This window comes from Balaenoptera physalus, assembly GCF_965194825.1.
Source record: "Balaenoptera physalus genome assembly, chromosome: 18".
Lineage (NCBI taxonomy): Eukaryota > Metazoa > Chordata > Mammalia > Artiodactyla > Balaenopteridae > Balaenoptera > Balaenoptera physalus.
In genome coordinates this window covers 71,260,293-71,281,556 of record NC_138899.1, presented here as the reverse complement: position 1 = coordinate 71,281,556, position 21,264 = coordinate 71,260,293, and the positions used below count along the sequence as shown (strand labels likewise).

Sequence of the window (21,264 nt, the reverse complement as noted above, 5' to 3'; positions counted from 1 at the left end):
CTCCTAGATGTGTAAATATACTATGCTTGTAGACTTAAAAATTTACTTATTTTTCTTCACTTTTTCTGTCTAATTTGATATCTTGTCCTCAAAATACCTTTAATACTCTTCTTAAGCATTATATGCAACTAATATATACAAATTGAACATAGTTCCAAAGAAACAGGGGGGAAGTTTTTGTGTTTATATACAATACAATGTGCTTATATCTTTGCTTTAAGTGACAAAGAACACTGAATTACTTTTCAAAAATAGCAGCCTCGGAAAGCCATTTTTTCAATAGCACTCTCTATTATATCATTCTCATTTTTCAATTGAGTTTCTGTTGAGCTGAATTTTATAGCATTAATTCCCAACCTGCCTGAGTTGGATTCATTAAAAAAAAAAAACAACTCTAAGTACATATCTAACAAGCTATATACATTAATCTTGGGCTTAACCTCTTTTAAACCACTGGTATAGGTGGGAAACCTCTAAACATTGATTGCCCCTTGGGGTATGGGGGTTGATGGGAGGTAGGAATAGTTTCCTGCAAATGCAAAGAGTCAATTAGCTTTTATAACTGCTCTTCAATTAAAATAAAAATAGAATTCTCTGGGGAGAAATCTAACCAGAAAGATCACTTCACTGTAAATAGGCCAGTCAATTTTATAGAAAAAAGCCTCCAGCACCTAGCACTCATTCCCATATATATTGATTTATTCATTCAACCAATATTTCTGAGTGCATATGCTGTCCAAGGTATACTGTGTCCATCAATTACATTTTATACACACAGTGATATGAATCAGTTTTGGCAACAGGGCAAGTAAAACAAGGACTAGTAATAGTACCACTACTACTAATACTACTGGCAACAATCACCAGTGACTGTGAATCTCCAATGTGCCAGGTATTACTCTAGAATCCTCATTTTCAAGATTGCTTTCAAAAATTTGGCAAGAGAGAGATTATAATGTCCATTTTACAGATAAGATATTGAGACAGTTTATGTCTATCATGAGGCCATCAGATGTGTATGCAGTAATATTTAAAAAAACAATTGGTAAAATCTTTCATTTCCTTTTCAGAGAGAAGATAGCATTATCAAAGTAATGATAAACAGAGAGAGGAATTGAAGAAAACCTAAGGTAAGAGTTTCCTTATTCTCAAAATCCAAAGAGAATGAAAGTAGGGCAAAAGTCAGGGTTATGTCAACAATTACCTTCTGCCTTTTACCTTCAAATCAGATTCATTGTTAATGGGGAGGAGGTAAGTAGAAAGTGAGATGAAAAAGAAAAAAATGATGTTGGGTTCTAACCTGCTCCATTCTGACTTAATTGTACAATGTTTTTTTCATTTTTTTTAGTTTTAAATATCATCTATTGACATCCAACAAGGACTTAATTTTCTTTCTCCACCAACCCACACCTACACACTTTCCTTACCTCGGCCTCTCCACAGTTATAGCACATTTATACTATGTAATTTATGCTATGTATTTAGTTTTTACATTTTTATGGCTGTGGATATTGCTTATAGCCAAGTCATGCAATGTATTATAATAAAATTCATTTCTAGTAATTTAAAAAATTTCTTTGTAGTAGTTATAGCTGTTTGTTTTATATCAGCCTATTACTTAGTTGTTCCCAAATCCTCTGCTAGAAGTTAAAAAAAATTCTACAACATATTTACAAACCATGTAAACTGGTTCCACCTACTCTGGATGCTTCTACAAATTTCTATTTGTCTCCGATGTTCTGAAATCTCATACTAATGTGATTTAGTGTAAGACATTTTTCCAGCCATTGTATTGAGCACTTGGTAGGTTCATTAATGCAGAAAATCACATCCTGCATTTTGAGTATTTGTTATTATTATTATTATTACTTATTTGATAATTGTCCTCTTGTATTTTCTCTCTTCTCTCTCCTGATCTTGTGGAATTTTTTATTTTTATGTTGTTCTGACTGTGCTGATCCTCTTTTTTTTTCTAATTTTTATCTTCTGCTTTCCATCACTTTACCTTTTCATTCTAGTTTATTGGAGATTAAATTCCAACATTTTATAGGGCTTTGTATCTCTGCTATCATAATTTTTAATGTCTTAGAGTTTATTTTATTCTCTGAATTTTCCTTTTGTAGCTTTTTACATAAATAGTGTGTTTTTAGGAGACCAGTACTGATAACTTTTGAAGTATTATTTTGCTCTCTGCATTCTCTATTTTCTTCATAAATAATAGTGAAAAATATAAAATAACGTAAAAAATTAACTAGGAAAGTATAAACCTTCTCAAATAGCAGTTGCCTTGCCTAGCTCCCAGGTTCTCTAGCCCCATACTTTATTTCTTCAAAGTACATGTGACTTCCTAACATTGCATTTGCTATTTGTTTATTGCATTCTTATTAACTAAAACTCTTACTGGAATGCAGCTTCCTTGAGGGTAGAAGACTTTCACTTTTGTACTTCAATGCCTAGAAAACAGTGACTAAGTACATGATAGGTGAATCAAAAATCTTTACTGGGTCGATACATGGTGAAATAAGTGAAGAAAACTATAAAGTCTATTTGAGAACACAACATAAGACTTGAATCGATGGGAAGGCAGATCATGTTCTTATTTGGGAACACTAACATATTTTAAGGTCATTTTTCCTACCATGTTGAAAGAAGGTAGGAAGTTCCAAAAGTAGAATACAGAGATCACTTTTGGCTGTTGCAGTCATCTAACAAGGTGTAAAGATCACCTGGACTGAGGTAGTAGTAGAGATATAGAGTGAAAAGGTCAGCAAAGATCTATTTTCGCAAGAAAATTCAGCAAGACTTGCTGTGTTGTATTGCATAACATACATCCACAATTTGCTTCTATTTTAAAAAAATAATTTGTGTTTTTTCCTAATGATGGCTATCTAGGTTGCCTCCAACTCCCTACCTCTATAAGTAATGCTATATTGATAATCTTTAGCTATAACTCCTCATGGGCTTGTGGAATAGCGTCCCTGACCTGGTAATACTGAGATATGAGCTATATCTGAATTTTTTTCTGAATGGCTAAAACTATTTATACTTCTACCAACAATCCATCAGAATTCCCATTGTCCCATACCCTTACCAATGCTTCGTACTGTGTGACAATCTTTTTCATTCTAATTTCATGGGTATAAAGGGATCTCCCATTATTTTAGTTTAAGTTTCCCTAGTGGTTAGTGAGGATAAACATTTCTACATTTCTAACCATTGAGGTTTTCCTCAGCTTATTCATATCCTTTTTGCGTGTTTTTTTTTTTTAAACTCTAGAGTTTGATTTTTTAGGGCCATTTGCACATGTTCATAGAACAGTTAGTGTACCCTAAAAAAATGACAAGACAGCTCCCCATCAGTGAGTCCCTGGCCTAAATGTATTTGCTTTACTTATATAGCAAGAGGATAACATTAAACATGGAAGCTTTCAATTTGTGACACCAAACAATGATCTATACAGGGCATCCTTCAAAAGCTACAATTAAGGATCCACCTAGCTTGTCAGCAGTACAAGTCCAGTTGAGGTCTTCTGGCCCATTTGCCTGACATTCGTGTTTTATGCCTTGAAATTTCTTTTTGATTGTATCCTTGGAGCTTGCATAGATCATTTTACGTTTCAGAGGTGCTAGTTCTGGTGCCCACAAAAAAATCATCAACTCTTCTTTTCTGGATTCCTTTGTTTTGAAGCTTGCATCATACAAAGTATATAGCAACAGTCTTTTTCAGGAAGCATTTCCACAAAATGCTTGAAAGGATCAGTTATGGTTACACCAAAATCTCTTTGCCACCTTCTACAATGAGGCGCTTTTTGTCTACACTGAGACAAAAAATGACAGCCTTCATTCTTTTCTTGATTTCTTCTGGTGTGGAGCACTTCCAAACTTTCGTGTCATAAAAATGTGGCATACTTCATCAGCAACTTGCACTCCTGTGGCCGTGTTCACTGTGGTGGTCGCAGAGCGCAGAGAGGGAGCTGGCTGGCGCCGCATGTTTCAATTGATTACCTACCATTGTCTTGTTGATTTGTACAAGTTCTTTGTACGGTCTAGTTAATAATTCCATCTTGGTTTTGGATGTCTTTCAGTCTGTCACATATCTGTTAACATTTTCCTTGATTTCACTGTGCACACACAAAAAAATCTTTTCATTCCTGAATTCAACAGACATGATGGAATCTTGGATGGCAGCGGCCAAGTGACAGTACATAATCACTAAAAATAAGATGGACTTGTTACCGTAATGGATGACAGAACAAAAGCAATCATCACAGCAGTCTTGCCCACGGAGATTGTCAACATTAATTAATTATTTATGGTGTTCCTAGACTGGAATAGTTGGGCAGTGTATTAGTTTCTTAAGGCTGCTGTAACAAAGTACCACAGTCTAGGTGGCTTTAAACAACAGAAACTTACTCTCTCACAGTTCCTAAGTCTAGAAGTCTGAAATGAAGGTATAGGTACCATGTTCTCTCTGATGCCTTGAGGGGAGAATCTGTTCCATGCCTCTCTCTTAGCTTCTGGTGTTGCTGGCAATCTTTGGCATTCCTTGGCTTGTTGATTCATCATTCCAGTCTCTGCCTCCTTCATCACATGGCATTTTTCCTGTGTCTGGGTCTCTGTGTCTCTTCTTTTCTTCTTATATGGATATCAGTCACATTAGATTAAGGACCCATCCCACTCCAGTATGACTTCATCTTAACTAAATCTTAATTACAACGGCAACAGCCTTATTTCCAAAAAAGTCACATTCATAGATATCAGAGGTTAGGTCTTCAATATACATTTTTGCAGGTTACCACTCAATGTACAGCAGACAGCTTATTAAAGTTTTACTTGATTTATATAAGCAAGCAGCTCCAAGTCTGGTGTAAGAATCCTGACCTGAATCTCCAAAGAGAGTTATGGTTCTTTAATCAATTCCGAGACTTAAGTCAGTTGGCAAATCTAGAGTCTCCTGAATGAAGGGGAGGCCACGTCCTCTTGAAGAGGGCACCTTCTACATAGCCGAAAATTGATGCTTCCGCTCAGCTGTCTCCAAAGGAACTTGTGCCCAGTTGCCAGAGTGGTTATGCATTGAGGAAGGGAAAATAATCAGACTCTTCAGGATTTACTAAACGCTGGCTCTGAACTGACACCAATTCCTAGAGATTCCTAAGCCATAAGTAGGGGATTTTGAATATGAGGTGATTAATGGAATTTTGGCTCAGGTTTGTCTCATAGGGGGCCCACTAACACACCCATGGTATCTATAGGTGTCTGTGGAAGATAGAGGTGCTGCTTGAACCTTTAGCAGGCCCTGATAGGAGAATTACAGTGCAGACCTTTATGATTTTGGAGCAAAGCTGTGTCATCCTCTGCAGACAGCTATGTTTTTGGGAAACAGCTTTCTGATTTGTTACTGGCCTGAATGCTTGACCATGGACTACCAAGTTTCCCACGTGACCTGAGCTGCCTATCCTGAATGGATGTTGTCTGACCCACCAAGTCACAAAATTATACGTGTGCAGCAACCCTCAGTCAATGAACGAAAGTCATATAAATATATAACATTGAACCCAAGAAGATCCTTAAAGCCATGAGCAATATCCAACTTACTCCTATTTCACTGTTTTCAACTCACACCTATGAGGAGTTTCCTATGACTAGTCATCTGTAGAAGAAAACCTTTAGGTCTGAATTACAAATGGCTCTGCATTATTTGTTGGTACCACCTGAAAGTGGATGGTTGCAGCACTATAGCCCCAAAAAGATGGCCTTGAAGGACAGTGGTGAAGAAAAATTCTCCCATTTGTTAGAACTTTGAGCAGTGCATTTGATTGTTAAGTTTTTCTTGAAGGAGATATGGACAAAAGTAAAAATATACATCTTTTCATGGGCTGTGGCTAATGGTTTGGCTTGCTGTGGGAGACATAGAAGGATTAAAACATTTGTGAGAAGGAGGACTAAGGAAGAGATATGTGGATTGACCTCTCCTAATAGGCACAAAGTGAGAAGATATGTTATGTCCTACCTGAGCGCTCACCAAAAAGCAACTCAGAAGAGAAAGCTCTTAATACTAACTTGGACAAGATGACCTGTTTTGTGGATATCAGTCAGCATCTTTCCCTTTCTTACCTAGAAGCTGAGACTGCTACTGGCCACTTCAGGCTCTTAATAACATTGAATAAATAGGCAAAAAATGATGACTTTAGTGGCTGGGGTGATTGATCCTGACAATGAAAGGGAAGTCAGGTTGCCAATATGCAAAGGAGATAAAGAAGAGCTATAATGCAGGAGATCCTCTGGTCTGGCTCTGAATCCTCCCATGTCCTGTGATAAAAGCCAACAAATCCACACAGACACTTGTCCATGAGTGTCCACAGCAGCATATTCCTAGTAGCCAAAATGTGGAAACAAACTGCATGTCCATCAGCTGATGAGTGGATAAACAAAATATATAGATTTTTTTTTTGTTTGTGGTGTATTTTGATATATTTCATACTGAATGGAATAGTATTTAGGCATAAAAAGGAATGGGGTACTAATATACATGCTACAATATAGAGGAACCTTGAAAACATCATGCTAAGTGAAAGAAACCAGACATACAAAAAACCACACCTATTATATGATTCCATTTATATGAAATGTCCAGAATAGGCAAATAGAGACAGAAAGTATATAAGCAGTTACCTGGGCCTGGGTGGCTTAGGGGTAAAAAGGAGTAACAGCTAGCAGATACAGGGTTTCTTTTTGGGGTGATGAATATATTCTAAAATTGATTGTAGTGGTTGTTGTACTACTGTGTGAATATACTAAAAACCATTGAGTTGTACACTTTAAATGGATGAATTGTATGGTGTGTGAATTTTATCTCAATAAAGCTGTTTCCAAAAAAAAAAAAGCCAATGGAAAAGTACAACAGTTCAATTCAGACAGGAATGTTAATAGCTCAGGCCCTTTAACATTGAAAGTTTGATTTTCCTTATCAGGCAAGGGACTATGACTAGCCAATAAGCTTGCTTTATGGTAAAAAAAAAATGTTATTTTATTTTGTTGCTCAAATTGTTCTAGTTTTGGCCATTGTAATTTTTCCGTGCCTCCATCCTTTTGTTTTTTGAGCACTGCTTCACTTTCTGGCACTAGAAGATGCTCAGGCTCTTCTTGTATCTTCAGTGCCATTTTCATTTGATCTAATTACTGATATAATTGGGTTTATATCTATTATGTTGATATTTGCTTTCTTTTTTATTTATTTAACTAATTTATTTATTTTTGACTGTGGCAGGTCTTCGTTGCTGCGTGCAGGCTTTCTCTAGTTGCGGCGAGCAGGTGCTACTCTTCGTGGCGGTGCGCAGACTTCTCATTGCGGTGGCTTCTCTTGTTGCGAAGCACGGGCTCTAGGCACGTGGGCTTCAGTGGTTGTGGCTTGCAGGCTCTAGAGCGCAGGCTCAGTAGTTGTGGCGCAGGGGCTTAGTTGCTCTGCGGCATGTGGGATCTTCCCGGACCAGGGCTCGAACCTGTGTCCCCTGCATTGGCAGGCGGGTTCTTAACCACCACGCCACCAGGGAAGCCCTTGATATTTGCTTTCTATTTTCTCATCTGTTTTGTGTCATTTATTCTTCCTTTCTTGCTTGCTTTTGGGTTTAACAAGTATTTTTATTATTTCATTTTCTCCTCTATTATCTCTTCAGTTACATCATCTGTTATTATGATCTTATTGGTTGCACTTGAAATTGTAATACATATCTTTGATTCATTATAATCTACTTTAGATAGGTGCTTTACCATTCCTCAAACAATAAAAGAAGCTTACAAAAATTTAACTTCTATTACTCCGTCCCTCCCCTGTGCTATTTTTGTTATACTCTACTTTTATATATGCTATAAATCCCACAAAATATTATTATTGTTATTGTTTGAAAGAGTCAATATTTATTTCTATTTGCCCACATATTTATCCTTTCAGGTGCACTTCATTCCTTCTTACAGTCCCATGTTTCTATCTGGTAACATTTATCCTCACCCTGAAAATTTCTCTTTATTATTTCTTGTGTGTATACCTCCTGGCAACAGATGCTTTGAGTTTTTTTGTTGGCTAGTTTGTTTGTTTTTAGGTTTGAAAACATCTCTATTTTGGCTTCAGTTTTGAAGGATATAGTCACTTAATATAGAACTGTAGGCTGACATATTTTTAAAGTTTCAGTGTTATAAAGATGTCAGCCTACTGTCTTCTGACTTCCACGGATTTTTTGTGTGTGTGTGTGTGTTTTTTCCTTTTCTCAAGGATTATGTCTGGAGAGTTTTATAATATTTTTGACCAGCTGTAACAGTTGTTTCTATAGGATCCCAAGTACTCCATGATAAGCATAACTGGAACTCATCTCTTCTTGGCTTTTGCATTGGCCATGACATAACCACTTCTGTGGTAGAATGCATCTTTGTCTTGTTGCTGAGCTTAAAAAGGAATGTATCTGAAATGCCTCCATTAAGTATGATTATGGTAACTACCCTCTATCAAGTTGAAGAAGATTCCTTCTATTCTTATCTATCAGAGAATTATTTTTAATCATAAATAGATGTTAAAATCTATCATTCACCTTTTCCGAATCTGTAGAGATGGTATTGTATGTGGTTTTTCTCTTTCATTTCACTGTTGTAGTAAATTTTACTGACTGATTTTATGGAGTTCAACGATCTTTGCATTTCTCAGATTAGCGACGCTGATAAATCCTCTTGATCATGACATATTCATTTTTAGAGCTTAGTTTTTGGTTTATATTTACCTGGTATATTTTTTCCATTATTTATCGAATACTCATAATTCCTGTATCTTTTGTTTATATGTGTCTCCAGTAAACAACGTATTACTGGATTTTTTAAAGTCCAGTCTGGAAAACTGTTAACCCTATGTCTCCTGTTGGGAGAATATCTTTTTGTTTCCAGAACTCTTGGAAAGTAAGCAGACTCTACTCCTCTCAGTGAGATCAGTAGGTCCTGATGATCCGAGGTCTCAGCAAAGTAAGAAATCTTCATCCTGAACCTCAATGAAAGCCTGCCTCTGAGGCTGCAATGCACAGTTCCTTCCCCTGGAGATTCAGGGTGAAGCTGTGTCTCAGACCCACTTTTCTTTATCATAGAGAAACTGCTCATGATTCAGAGAGTAGTTGGGAGGCAAAAATTGAGTATACCATCGACCCAGAGTCCCCTAAAAAACTTTATAGATTTAAATTACCTCCTAAATTCAAAATAATACTTGTTTATTATATGAAATTTGGAAAACATCAGAGATACAAAGAAAGAGTTGATAATACTTGCAATCCAGAGATAGTGTGTGTCACTCACTTGGGGACATGGTGTCTTTTTTTAATCTGAAGGTGTTAAAGGGAGATTTTTAGGCAACAACCAAGGCTAGTCCTCCTTTCTGTGTGAGTTTTGAAGGACTGTATGTGGCCGTCAGTCCACCAGGAATAGCAACCAATTTCAGGAAGTTCCAAGCAATGGGCATCATATCAGCATTACTGCCTGGCCACAGTGATATTTTCCATTATAAGACATGTCCAAATTTTAGAGGTGCTAAAATATGAAAAAGAGTGTATTAGAGTTTATGAAATACAGTCATTTTTTTTAATTGAAAATTAGCAGGTAGACTAGAAAGCTATTTGAGTCTTTCCATCTGTATTTCTTTATTGATTTATCCTTCTATTTTGTATATAAATAGAAAAATACCTCAATAATATTGTATTGGTAAAATTTGGGCGGTTTTGTTTTAACTTTCTTCTTTACATTTTTAGCATACTGTGATTTTTAATAATGAATATATAATTCCATAAAAATAATAAAATATTACTCTTAAAAGCAAAATAATTAGAAAGCAAACAAAAAATCTAATAGCAATAAGGGGAGAAGGAGTCTATTGAAATGTGAATAACTTGTTTTAGACTTTATGCTACTCTTGTAAAGTAGACACTGTGGAAATGTACATTACACTTTTGATCCAGAGAAAACTATTCCTATGCCTCTATCAAAGTAGAGTCCACATCATCAGATGGCCATTTGTCATTTAGAGAGATCGTTTACAAACATGAAAAGCCTAAGAATATGCTCTAGGATTTAGGAAATGTGGAGAAGAAAGAGGGGACTGAGGTATGAAAAAACACAAAATAATAAAATTATTCTGAAATACTGGAACACATAAAATGGGAAGTTGAAAGATACAGATCAGAGGGGAGGTTTGGGAAGTTGGGACAAGATGCTCCTCAGTTCATTAAACAAACAACTGATTCTTGAAGTAAAAAAACATCAGGGAATTTAAAAAAAAACCGAAGTTCTAAGTAGTATTTTCAGAGAGACATCATAGTTATTAGTGGATTTTCCTTTACTTGTTTATTATCCCTCAGCCTTCTAACTTTGAGAAGAAAAATATTGTTAACAACAAAAACAAATTATCTTCTCTCTCTCATAAACTCTCTCAGCCCTCAGTACTGCATTTCCCCTCTCCTCCCCCACCACATACTCTACCAGCCCTTCCTCCTTCCTTCAGAGGGCTTGTTTTCCTGCTAAGCTTCTGATTTTTTCCCCGTCATATAATGCTCTAAGGAACATTTCACATGAAGAGCTCTAAAATATGACTTCTTTGGGTATCTATTGAGATTTGGTTGGCAAATGCATTTCCTTTCGATTTCTTCCTGTAGATTTAAGGAAAGTAGCTTTCTGTTTCCATTGAGGGCCTATGTACAAATTTATATAATATAATATTAAATTTAAAAACACCGAGTATATGTATATTATGTTCCAAGTGTAGTGCTAAGTGCTTCATCTTTACTTTGTAGGAGTGGAAAACAGACCTAGACAGATTTAAACAAACAAACTAGCCCAGTGTGGCAGAAATGACTGTATCCACGTGCTCATGTAGAATTTCCCAGCCTCCTTTGCAGTTAGCTTGGACATGTTGTCTGATGAAAAGTGACTAGTGCTGGCCAGTGGTTACACATCCAAAGTGCCTTCCATCCACATGCTCTCTTCCCCTTCATCTGCTGGCTGGAGGATGAGAGGGCATCATTATAGCCATAGATGGGAACGGCCTGGATCCCTGAGTCACTAGTTGGAGGAGAGCTGCCCTACCCACATTACTCTGTGAAAATGGCAAGAAATAAACTTTTCTGTGCTTAGGCCCTGAGATTTAGGGGGTTATATATCACCAAAACTAAGTTAATGACTAAGTTAACTAAGTGTGACTAATATACCCACTATCACACAGCTAGTATCTACAGAAGGTGCAGGACTGGAACCTAGAACTCCTGGGTTCATTGTCTGTGCTCTTAGAGAGAAGTTACCTAAATCAGGAGAGAGAAGATAAAGAGGGGAGGAAAGAAGGCACTGACTTGCTGTGAAAATAAATATAACCCGTCCCAATCTGGAATGGCAGTAAGATGCAGTGGTTAAGACAAACCTGACTTGTCTACTGCTTACTACTGTGTTATCACGGGGAACTTACTTACCTTTTCTGAGCCTGGTTCATCCTGCACAATGAAGATAATAAGTACAGTGAGTGGCACACAGTAGATAATTTAGTAGTCAAATATTTTTTGTTATAATTGTCTACCCCTACCCTTGATAGAATAAGAAAATTAGTGATTATAGATATAAATGTATATATCGTGCTTAGTAACAACACATTGATGTTTATTTTGTAGTGCATAGGAGAATAAGTGAAAATTATATGGGAAAATTCATTTTAAAAAAGTATAATTGAGAGAAATAGGAACATTTTTTGTCTTTACCAGGGGCTGCATAAAGCCTATAATGTCTACACAAATTTAGATAATGTAATAAAATGAATGCATCTCATACTGGAATAATTGAGAGTCATTATTTTCAAAAGCAATAAGGCAATTATCAAATGGGAAAAAATCTTAAAATTATTCTGCTACTCTATTGTAATATCAATATGGAATTTATGAAACACAGCCTTTTTAGGTTGCATTGGAATATTTGAGAATGTGGCTGTCAGATTGGAAGACTTTTTAAGAGAGGCTTTAAAGAACTAGAATTCCAGAGATGTGCTCAAAATGGACATTAATTACTTGGTATTCAACTTGTATTACCATATGTTCATAATAAGAAGTGATTTGGAGTTCTGGAATACGAAGGTGCTTCATGAAATCTAATTTTATTTTCTAACTAATCACAGTGAGCCCAAAGCAATTTATTATCATTAATTTTTCACTTATGTCGCCTCTGCTCCCCTGGCCTCAGCTGCATGGCTGCAGCATTTCAAAGGGTAGGGGGGAGGGAGGGTTATGGAGGTACTGTTGTGGGAAGCTTGGGCCTCAGGCAATGTGGGTCTCAGTCACAGAGAACTCTTGCCCAGAGCAGCCTGCTCAGATGATATGGCACCAAATTCTAATTATGGCTTTTCTGAGTGACTCTTTAGCTCAATTTACACCTAATCCCAGTGAACTTACTCTTGACATTCAGAGTGTGATGACTATATCATCTGGGTCAAAAATAGGAATGCTTGAATGCCATGTGTGCATACTTGTGAGAACAATGGACTACAACATCTGAAATGTCACAATCCTGGAAAATCTATAAATTAGTTTCCTTAGGGATGGGTAAGTATTTTCTCCACATTCTCAACCTGTGGTCTGTTGGGTTTGTGTTTATCTGTATCAGGACTTGGCCCTCAGTAAGCAGAGCTGCTACTTTCTCCGTCCAAGTGTCCCCGGCAGAACCTACTAGTTTCCAAGAAAGTGGCACCTTGAAATACATGGTTTTGATATTCGTTATTATTTTGAAATGTTCTCAGTGTTAGCTTCCTCATTAGTAAACTGTGTGCAAAAATACCAGCAACAGGGTCAAAATGTGCACACCACATATTGGGAGCGCAAAAAATGTAGGTACTCTGTTTTCCAAATCTAATTTTATCTTGCTCTGTATCCTCCAATCCTGTTGCTAGCAAAAATATAAAAACAACAAAAAACAACACCCCCAAAATCCTAAGCTTTCTCATTAGTGATAAATTCATCTCTTCCAGGCTATAAAACTCTTTCCAGCTAACTCAGTCTCTTTTGGATAAATATTCAATCCATCCAAAGTTTGAATCCTCCAAAAGAGCTGTTCCTCTGTTCCTCTTCTTTTGAGTTTTCCCTCCCCTCTCTTCTTTACAAGGTATGACCTAGGTGACAGGGGACATTTGTGTGCTCTGAGAGACTGACTATAGAAACAGTCAAACGCAAGACCATGTCTTAAAAATGGAACTCTGACCCACAACCTGCAGCAACCTGCCCAGGAAACCAACCCCTTATCTGCAATAAACAGCTCAGGAAGTCGGCCTGCTCTAAGTCAGACCTGCAGGAAGCCTAGTTGTTCTTTCTATTGACAATCCAAGAAGCTAAATAATATTTTCTGTTAACCACCCATCCAAATGACCAGGACTTGATTAGTAACTGACATCTTCCTTAATTTTTGTCCCCGCTTCAAATTTAGGATCAACTAGAGAAAGCCAAGTATGCACCTAACCAACCACAAAGGATGCCCCACTTCAGTCAATCCCCTTACAACTTCCCCAGGCCAACAGCCTCCAATCAGGGCGCACCCGAAGCCTTCCCTTTCTTCCACTATGAAGCTTTCCTACTTCTTTGCCAGGTGTTGAGTCTCTTGTCAAAATGCACGTGACGGTGGGTGGCTGACTCTCTTGCTATAGCAAGCGCTGAACAAAGAGCACTTGCTTTTCTCTTTTAGTTGGCCTTTGCTTATTTCCACAGTTCCCATAGCATCAGTGAGGAGCGACCAGTCTCGTCCCATCCTTTCTGCCGGGCACATACTGCCCTCCTGCTGAGACACATTGGATGTCTCTGGACATTGCTCTTTTCCTCTCTGCCTCTGCCTGTGGCTGGTGTACCTGGAGATCTACGCACTTGGCATAGTGAGGGCTCAGCTGAGTTGGCCTCACCTCGGCCCTTCGGTGTGCAGATCTCTGGAGTCTTAGTGGACTACCGCATCTAGTGCCTGCCTAGGCTGTGTGCCCCACTGTCTCTGCTGTGGGCTCCCTCACTCCTTGCTTCAGTTTGCTCCCAACTCTTGGCTACCTCCCCACAATCCCTAGCATGTGTGTCTGTCACATAAAAGCTAGAAAGGACGTAGGGACCTTCTCCTGCCCTCTCTTGCCGCAACATGCCACACCACTGTTTTTTCTGTCCTGTCTGCCATGTTAGCTTGAGGGCACCCTGCTAAGCAGTTTCTGAACATGAAGTGAGAAAAGGTCCCCTTTACTTTTGTTGCTCCTTTGTGCTATCTGGGCTTCTTTTCTTTTCCTTCACTTTCACTGCGAGGATCAGGTACAGGGAGGTTGATGTCCTACTTTCCCAAGCCCCTGGTTATACTTCTCCTCTCATTTGTGGCTTGCAAACCTCTTCTCTCCCTTGCACAATCGGTCTGAGAAGACCTTCCCCCCTGTGTTACAGCCTCATTTTCCAACCTTGTGAACTTCTTACCTCTAAGTGATTCATTCACTTCTCTCCTTTGGGAGCAATAAGCCTTGTGATTAGCGTTAACAGTGGAAGAAGTGCAGAAAAACAAACCAGTCTATAGGTAAGGAATAATAAATCAGGAAATATTAAAAACACCTTGTCTCATCACTCCTCACTTCTGATTACTCCATAGTGTGGTAATGAAGATCAACTGCAATCAAGTACAAGAAAATACTTTGTGGTTATAAAGGGGAGGCAAACATGAATTGTTGTTATTACTTGAATCAGGACTTAGCCACTTGGTCTTGTCATTAAAAGAGGTTTGTCTCCTTGTTTATTTAAAAGAAGGGTTCCTTCTTTTATCTATCGTTTTTAAGGAGAAAGTGTTCAGTTTAAACCTTGACTTTTTCTTCCTCTGTGCTGGTCAAAGGTGTGAGTTTATATCGCTTTTCTTGAATTCAGTAGTTTCTCATGGTCATTTTGATTTTCATCAATAGAAATGAACAATGTGAATTCCAAAGATTTTTGATATTTTTTCCTTATAGGTTAGAGGTAGGAAAAGTCCACAAGGTAGCCAGAGAAAATCTCATCTGCTAGCAGGAACTATTTCTTCACAGGGTCTGGAACTGAGGTTAAACCTTGAGGTTGCTGACTGTGCTTGTCCGTAAAGATATAGGAAAGGAAGAGTATTTCAAAGTGATTAAGGAGGGACCAAGAGAACTCTCAAAACTGAATTCCTCCCAGTAGGTGAGGACAATCTGTGCTGATGTTGAATAAAAACTAGAATTGATATTTACTTAACACTTTATAGTTTACAGTTTTTTTTATTTATTACGTCTCGTTTGAGCAAATAAAAATCTTCTAAGAGCAATATTATTATCATTCCCATTTTACAGATGCAGCCAGACTCATCCTGATTTGGTTATATTTTGACTATTACTTTAGTTCAACGTGATCTTTATTTAGCCAGTTCCTTTACTTTTAAATGTGTGCATCCAGGGGAATGCCAGCTCTGCTCACCTTGAAATACAGAAGGTGGGAGAATTTCTTGTTGCACCTTGAAACCCTTCAACCTGGGGCAACTGTAGAGATGAATACGATTCCTATCATCCTTCATTGTCAAAGCTCAGAACATGTGGAAAACTACTTTATAGTCAACATATCCACCAATAAAATCTATAAATATGTAATTTGGAAACAATGTTTCCATGGCAATATAGTATTTACCTGAGCAGTAATTATGGCAGTGCAAATGTGTTAATGGCTGGTTAGAGAAATCACACCTGTTGCTAAGTGGGTTGCAGTTACTATCTTTTCTTTGCCAAATTTTATTGCTCAGATTATATGTTCTTTGCAGGTCATCATCACCACTTTAATTGTTTATTATTTACTGAGTGCATATAATAGGCAAAGGAGGTGATATTTGTCAGGTTTTAAGTGAAAGGAAAAAACTGCCTTTGGGGGTGTGAGGTGGGAAGCTTTTCCAAGCACGAGAGCTAGTGTGGGAAAACGGGACATGAAGCTGGATTGTATGGAGCAGATGAAGAAACTGAAAAGTGATTTTAAATGAAAGGTCACAGGGAAAGAAACTTCTTGCATAATTGAGAGTAGGAAAGAAAGGAAGTAGGAAACTGTATAAAGGAAGAAGGAAGAAATAGGAAATAGGAAAAGGAAAAGAGGGAGACCAAAGCATAATATGAGAGAGAGGGGATACTGTGAGATCATTCATCCATTCACTCATTAAACAAGAACTGAAAATCTGTTATGAATCTGGGAGGTCTGAGATGTTAATATCCTTTAATGGGGAAAGTAAGTTCCAAAAAGTTAAGTGAGTTCACACAGCCAGTAAACAGTTGACCTTAACTTTGAATCAGAGCTTTGATTCTGGGGTCTGTGTTCTTTCTACCATGCCGATGCTGCTATACCTCACAGAGACCTTGTTTGTATCATTTTTCTTATAGTTTTTTACATTTCCTGAATTGAAAAATAGTTTGAAAAGAAGTTTGAAACACTACAATAAGTTCTAGGTGCTGGAGAGATTGAAAACACTGCTAAGCTTGGTTGGAAGGAAATCATTACTGAGAATAACTTTTTGGTAATCATTTCACAATGTATATGTATATCAAATCATTACATTGCACACTTTACATGTAAACAATTGTATTTTTCAAGTATTCTTCAGTGAAGCCAGAAATAAAAAAGAGAATAACTTTCAATATTGAGTGGTGGAAGTGCTGGAAATAGTGTTGGGATGTTTTGAGGGTAAACTTGCATGATTGAACAAGGCAGCTAGGAATGATCCAGGAACCTGATCATTATTTGATTGTTTTCTTCTCCTTTGATTCATTTGTAGATGTGTAAGGCTTTTGAAGAAAATTCTTATCAGCTGCATATTTTGATTTAATAATTATTTTATCTTCAATTATAACGTATGAGGATGGCTTATTAAATCACAAAGCTAAAGCTCAGTATTTTTATAAGATAATTCTTGACAAAGTATTACCGGAATAGACTAGAGTCATTTTTTTAAGTTGGTGAAAAGAAATGTCCTCCCAAAGAAACTGTTCTCAACCTTAATGCAGTGTGTCAACCTGACAAATTAACAAAACACATCGAATAGTGTAACCCTGAAAATTTGCAAGTGCCAATTTGATCTTCACGGCAAATTGCCCAAAGAGATTTGGTGTTTTTTAACTTAACAAGTCAGTATCTTCTGTAATCTATAAATGACCTTCAAGCAGAAATAAACTTTCCATCTGAACTTCCGTAAGTAATTTTAAGAATCGTTCGAAAAGGGCTTAATAGCAAAATGAAATGGGAAGTCATTTGTCTAAATAAATCAGCTCCCAGTTTCTCATATATTTCAACCATCATTTTTATAAATAAATAGAAGGTGTTGTCTGCTCATTTCACATTATCTGTTCATCACTTTTTTATTGTCTGTGACAGCCCTGTGCTGGTTAGAGGCAAAGCTCAGCTCCTTTGAATCAAAGTGTGCCTTATACATAGTGGCTCCCTTGCATACATGAACACTTAGGAATCATTTACCGATTATGACTATGGACACTCATGAAAAATATGTAACATATATTTCCAGGTAGTTTTCCACATTTTGTGTTTAGTTGCCAGTGCCTTTGTAACACTACAATAAGTTAACTAGATGTTGTAGAGGTCTTCTTGTCCCAGATGCAAAATTTTCTTTGATGCATTGCATACTTAATAAGTATCTTCAGTGCACTTGGCACTGTGCATCCTGAGGTTGGAAATCCATGGGTTATTATTTGTAATTGTTTAGGGAAGATTTACAGTCTCATTTAGGAGGTGCATCCAAACAAAAGGAAACAAAGAGGCAATCATTTAAGCCAATGCATATTCAAATGCCAAGCTGTGTGCCCAGGAGATCAGAGGAAGGAGAGGCCAGATTAAATTCAAGTAGTCTATGAAGTGTGCCTTGAAGAATGCTGAGCAATGAACTCAGGACATAATAATGGGCTTAATGAATATTAGTTGAATGAATGAATTAGGAACAAGGAGCAATGGTGGGAAGGGCATGAGCAGCCCCGGCAAGGGGCCTTCCTTTCGATGCTGACTGGGTGCCCGTATGTGGATTTGTACTCCCTAGGGATTTTTATTTCCCCCAAATAATTGCTCTGTCTGCTCTCTTATTTCTAACAAATGCACGAACCTCCCCACTCCTGCGCTAAAGGCCTCCAATTATTCCCATGTGTCTAGTGGTTTAACTTTTAGGAGTCACCTCCATGTGCTCTCCCTTCCCTTCACAAGGACTGAACTTATAAAACACAGTGATTATCCCAGCTCCACAGAGAAGGAAATTGGAACTCAGCGATGTAAGGAAGCCAGCTGGGAAGTCTATGCAGTGACTGTGCCCACATCTCCAAATTATTATTTTTTAGTGGAAGATCATTGAAAAAAAATTGCCTCTGCAGTGAAATAAGTTTAGGAAGCACTGCATACCCTCACCTTTGTAGATTTTAAAGAGCGCATTACCGTGTTACAGTCTCTGAGAAGCTCTGTCATAAAGGGTCCTGTTAAAGTTTATTTAATGCAACATTTCACCTAATTTACAATCACAGATCTTTTTATCCCATTATCAATTGTGTTTCCCAGAACACCTGAGCATATATTTCAACTTTCTTCACCCTTAAACATCGCTCTAGAATCTCTTCAAATCCCAGCCTCCACCCTCCTCTCCTACCATTTTAAAAATTACAGACACTCTTGTCTTAAAAACGCTCCCCCTTTGTGCTAATATATCTGACTCCTTTTCCAGGATATTATGGGTTGAATTGTGTCCTCCCCAAAATTTATATGTTGAAGTCCTAACCCCCAGTACCTCAGAATGTGACCTTATTTGAAAATAGCGTCATTGCAGATGTAAGTGGTTACATTAAGATGAGGTCTTACTGGAGTCGGGGGGCCCTAACCCCTAATATGAGTGGTATCCTTTTTTAAATAGGAAATTTGGACACAGAAGTGTAAACAGGGAGAATGTCGTGTGAAAATTAAGGCAGAGATTGGGTTGATGCTTTTACAAGACAAGAACCAGCAACAATTTCAGCACATCACTGGTTATTAGAAGAGAGGTGTGGAACAGATTCTCCCTCACAGCCCCCAGAAAGAACCAATCCTGCCGACACCTTGATTTCAGACTTCTGCCCTCCAGAACTGCGAGACAATTTCAGTTGTTTAAGCCCCCCAGTTTGAGGTACTTGTTACAGCAGTCTGAGGATACTATACACAGGGCATATCCCACACTCACTTTTCCAGAATGTTCCTCCCTTCCTTTCCATTCCTCCACTTTTAACTGCTGAATTCCCCAGACTTCAGCACCAATGTCCCCTCCTCACTGACGCTTCCCTTGACTTCCCCAGCAAAACAAATTGCCCTCCAACCTGTACTCCCACAGCACTTTATTTCACAGTTGGTTTGTAACCCCCTTGGAAATGGTCTTATTCCTCTTTGTATTCACAGCACTTAACAGAATGATGGTCACCCTTAGTTAGGCTCCCAGTAAATGTGTTTGAGTGAACAGCTGAACGATAAAGGGATTCTGGTGTTTTTTCTCCTGACTTATTGTGCGTCACAGAGCAGTGGGGTGGTAGTCATGCTGGTTTGGTCTGAGATGGCACAAAGAGCTTTTGATGGAGTAAGTCCAAGTGTAGCATAAAGTGGTCATTAGCATCTCTTGACAACGCTTTGCTAGAGGCTCAGATGAGATCAGCATGTCATGAGCACATTATGATGTGGTCCTACTGCAGATGCCATTAGATCAAAGTATCCTGGCTCCTAGCATCCAGTTTCAATTTCATATTGATGCCTGGGGGGATGAGGCTGCATATTGTAGGGCAAATGCTTCATGGTTTTAATTGGAACATTCAAGACTCTTAATACCTGCGATGGTTCTGATGTGAGATGCAGGAATTTTTGATTAGAACCTTTAGTATGGATTTATTTCTTTCCCACCAAAATAGGAAAAAAAGCTGATTTTCATAGTTATATTGAAAGGAAATTTATCAAATTTGTATATTAATAATTGTTACTATATCAGAAATGGATTTCTGATTAGAAAGATGATTTATGTATAATTGTGTCTTGTTATTTTACTCTGATGTTCATGCATATTTTGTTTTTGAGAAGTGTATTTTGCCAAATTTATATAGTAACTTTACAAAACAAAGCACCCATTTTGTTTCATGATACTAAATTTGACTCCTAGGGTAATTGCCTGTCCTGGTTTTCTAAGGATGGTCCAGTTTAGTACTGAAATCCCTGCATGCCTCAGCTATGGGCGGTCTTGGACAGTTGATCACTATTTGCAACCCACATTTTGAATTTTTATGTAGTTTAGGTGATGCTACAACTTCAATTCAAAAGTATTTGTGAGAACTTCTATTGCACTGCACGCTGTGAGAGACAAGAGAGATGAAACGTAGTCCTTACCTTTAAGCTTCAAATCTAGTGAGCATAATGTAGGCCACATACAATGAAAGTCATAAGAGAAATACAACACACAATTGGGCTTAGAAGGGAATAGCTTTCTGATTGTTGAACAGGGCATGAGGTCTCGTTTGAAAATGACCTTGAAGGATATATAAACTTTTGAAAATCAAATATCAGTATTTGGTCAGGGGAAGGAGATAGAAAAAAATTGCTTTAGTTTTGGGGATAAATTTTTAAAAAATTATTAGTTAATTGATTACTTAGTTCAGCTCCTCCATCACCAGATTGTGAACCGCTTCATAGGTTCACATGGTATTTTGCAATTATGAAAAATAATACTCCTTTAATGATCAGTAAAATTCATAGATAAAATGCTATCTCACTATCTTTTTATGTGTGTATCTATTCTTTTTTTTAAAAAATTTAACTGTCGTAAAGTTCACATAATATAACATTTTCCGTCTTAACCATTTTTAAGTGTGCAGTTCAGTGGCGTTAAGTAAATGCACATTGTAGTGCAACAGTCACCACCATCCATCCACAGAACTCTCTGAAACTCTGTACCCACTAAACAATAACTCCTGTTTCCCACTCCTCCCAGCCTCTGGCACCACTATTCTCCCAGCCTCTGGCACCACCAGTCTCTATGAATTTGCCTACTGAAGGTACCTCATGTAAGTGGAAACATACAGTACTTGTCCTTTTGTGATTGTCTCATTTCCCTAAGCATCATGTTCTCAAGGCTCATCCATATTGTAGCATGTGTCAGAATTTCCTTCCTTTTTAAGGCTGAATAATATGTCACTGTACGTATAGACCACATTTTGTTTATCCATTAACCTGCCCATTAA

General features: G+C 37.7%; 1 pseudogene across 1 annotated transcript; it reads right to left on the bottom strand.

Annotated features, from left to right (window-relative positions):
• Positions 1-1,869: 1,869 nt before the first annotated feature.
• On the bottom strand, positions 1,870-21,003 carry LOC309647864 (destrin pseudogene; annotated as a pseudogene). The gene has a single exon. The product of its transcript is annotated as a destrin pseudogene (transcript).
• Positions 21,004-21,264: the final 261 nt, after the last annotated feature.